The sequence below is a fragment of the Arachis ipaensis genome, chromosome B3, assembly GCF_059453495.1.
Source record: "Arachis ipaensis isolate K30076 ecotype BB chromosome B3, ASM5945349v1, whole genome shotgun sequence".
Classification (NCBI taxonomy): domain Eukaryota; kingdom Viridiplantae; phylum Streptophyta; class Magnoliopsida; order Fabales; family Fabaceae; genus Arachis; species Arachis ipaensis.
The window spans coordinates 99,371,676-99,375,390 of NC_142438.1; positions in this window are offsets into that span (position 1 = coordinate 99,371,676).

Here is a 3,715-nt window from a genome sequence, read left to right on the forward strand (position 1 = left end):
TGGCATAAAAGCTGGAGTTAAACGCCCAAACTGGCACAAAAGCTGGCGTTTAACTCCAAGAGAAGTCTCTACATGTGGAAGCTTCAATGCTCAGCTCAAGCACATACCAAGTGGGCCCCGGAAGTGGATTTCTGCATCATTTACTCATTTCTATAAACCCTAAGCTACTAGTTCTCTATAAATAGGAGCTTTCGCTATTGTATTTTAATCTTTCAATCAATCTTTTAATCATGTTTTGATGATTGTACCCTCTTTGGGAGGCTGGCCATTCGGCCATGCCTAGACCTTCTTTCACTTATGTATTTTTCACGGTGGAGTTTCTACACCCCATAGATTAAGGTGTGGAGCTCTGCTGTTCTTCATGAATTAATGTGAAGTACTATTATTTTTCTATTCAACTCAAGCGTATTCTTGTTCTAAGATATTCATTCGCACACAAGAACATGATGAATGTGATGATTATGTGACACTCATCACCATTCTCACCTATGAACGCGTGCCTGACAACCACTTCCGTTCTACATGTAAACAAGCTTGAATGTGTATCTCTTGGGTTTCTAATCTAAGATTAAAACCTTCGTGGCATAGGCTAGAATTATTGGCGGCCATTCTTGAGATCCGAAAAGTATAAACCTTGTTTGTGGTATTCCGAGTAGGATCTGGGAAGGGATGACTGTGACGAGCTTCAAACTCGCGAGTGTTGGGCGTAGTGACAGACGCAAAAGGATCAATGGATCCTATTCCAACATGATCGAGAACCAACAGCTAATTAGCTGTGTGGTGATAGCGCATTTGGACAATTTTCACTGAGAGGACGGGAGGTAGCCATTGACAACGGTGATACCCAACATACAGCTTGCCATGGAAAGGAGTATGAATGATTGGATGAAGACAATAGGAAAGCAGAAGTTCAGGAGGAACAAAGCATCTTCATACGCTTATCTGAAATTCTCACTAATGAATTACATAAGTATCTCTATCTTATTTTATATTTTATTCATATTCTAATTATCAATTCTCCATAACTATTTGAATCTGCCTGACTGAGATTTACAAGATAACCATAGCTTGCTTCAAGCCAACAATCTCCATGGGATCGACCCTTACTCACGTAAGGTTTATTACTTGGACGACCCAGTGCACTTCCTGGTTAGTTGTGCAGAGTTGTGACAAAGAGTTGAGATTACATTCGTGCGTACCAAGTTGTTGGCGCCATTTTAGAGATCACAATTTCATACACCAGGGGTCCACCATATCCATTGTCTTGGTACGCACCTTGGAATGGCTCTTGCTCATAGTAATTTGGTGGAGGTTGATTGTCACGAAAAGGTCCACCATAACCATTGTCTTGGGGTGCATCATAGAATGGTTGTTGCTTATGGCAAATTGGAGGAGGTTGTTGCCGAAAGGGTTGATCAAATCCTTGTGGCTCCTCCCATCTCTAATTGTTCCAACCTTGATGTATATTCTCATTATAGCTTCCATTCCCTACAACATAATTTGAACCAAACTCATAGCAAAAGGGTTGAGAATTCATAGTAACAAATAAAAACAAAAACTAATAAGGATTAATGAAAATAAACTCCTAAAACTAGAAACACTAACAAAGAAACAGAAAAGCAAAATTATTCACAATATTCACAATAACCAATAATAAGGCACACATTTGTAATTTCCCGGCAATGGCGCCATTTTGATGAACGAATTTTTGACGGGTTAGAATTTCACAAATGAAATCTCGTTGCAAGTATAGTTTCTAAACCAACAAACAATCCTCTCATACAAACTTTTGGTTGTCACAAGTAACAAACCCCAAGAAACTTATGATGGTAATTGTAAATTGCACTCACTTAGTTAACCTCTAACTATTGAAGGTAAGTCAAGCGAGAGAATCAACATGAACCCTCAAGTCCTAGTCAACTCCTAAGGAAAGACTAGAGTTCGTGGAATTCAAGTCAACTAGCAACTTTCAATTGTCAATCAACAAGAGACTTTGACAATTCAAAAGTCTTTAATTACTCAATCTTAGCTAAGAACATAAAAAGCTAGTTTAAAATCCAACCAAACATTTCATCAAACACTTGATAGGTGCAAAGTAAAAGGATAGAAAAACAATAGAATGTAAAATCTAAAACCAACAATTGCAAGCATCAATGATAACAAATAAAGGAAGAAGCAATAAACATGAAATACCTCAAATTGCATTAAAAGAGAAATCAAATCTAACATGAGAATTCATAAACTAAATGGGGAAAATAAAGTAATCAACAAGGAAAATAGATAAGCTAGATTGCTAGAACAATTAAAAGTAGAAGAGAAACTAAGTTAAACTAAGATAGAATCCAGAAATTGAGAAGGAATAAAACTAAGAACCCTGAACCTAGAGAGAGGAGAGAGCCTCTCTCTCTAGAAAACTACATCTAAAACCTAAAATTATGTGAATGAATGTTGTGTCTATGAATGAATGAATGATTCCCCCACTCTGCAGCCTCTAATCTCTGTTTTCGGGCTTGGAACTGGGCCAAAAACAGTCCAGAAATTGCCTCCAGCGAATTCTGATACGTCTAGTACGTGGCGCTGTCACGCGTACGCGTTGCCCACACGTATGCGTCACTGAACTTTCGCAAGGTCACGCGTACGCGTGATGCATGTGTGCGCGTCATCTAACTGCATGGCAACTATTACAAATTGCATATCATTTTGAAGCCCCGAATGTTAGCTTTTCAACGCAATTGGAACCGCCTCATTTGGATCTTTGTAGCTCAAGTTATGATCGATTTAGTACGAAGAGGTCAGGCTTGACAGCTTAGCAATTCCTTCAATTTCTTGTATTCCTTCCACTTTTGCGTGCTTCCTTTCCATCCTCTAAACCATTCCTACCCTATAAACCCTAAAAATATTTAACAAATATATCACGGCATCGTATGGTAATAAGAGGGGTTTAAAATTAGCAAATTTAAGGCCAAAGAAGTATGTTTTCAATTATAGCACAAAATTAAGAAGGAAAATGTAAAACATACGAATTATATGAATAAGTTTGAGTTTAGTGGATAAAATCCACTCAATTAAGCACAAGATAAACCCTAAAAATGGGGTTTATCACAAACATGATATAAGCAAGGATTGCATATGCTCAGGCAGCATCAAGCACAATCACACAATTAAAGTTCAGCAAGGCAGCAGTCAAAATTAGCATAGTAGTAACATGATTTACACAGGACATCAGCATCATTACCAATCAGCAAACAAATGACATTCAACCATATCAGATTAACAAGAATGGAGCATTTATCAGGCCTAGAATCCTCTAACCACAATGTAGCTACCTAACCATATGCATTTCTATCTAACCTAAGCAAAACAGAAATTAAGAAATAGCTAAAACTACAGGATAGAATTAACAAAAGAAAAGTTAAGAATAGAGCAAAATTTTTTTTTTGAAATAGGGGCACCTGGGAGCAGTAGCAAAAATAGAGTTGGAAGAAGGGTGGTAAAAGGAAGCAGTGCCACCCAAGGACGGCGGCAGCTCGGTGGCCCACGGTGGCAGAACGGAGGTGCTGGGAAGGTGAAGCAGGGGAGCACAGCGGAGAGGTTCAGCTCCTCTCTGTTGCAATGATGAGAAGAAGAAAGAGCGGTTGGTGATGGTGATGTAATGCTCGCCGGTAGTGGTGGTGGGTCACGGTGGAGTTGGTGGTGGAAGGGGAAGTATGGTCGA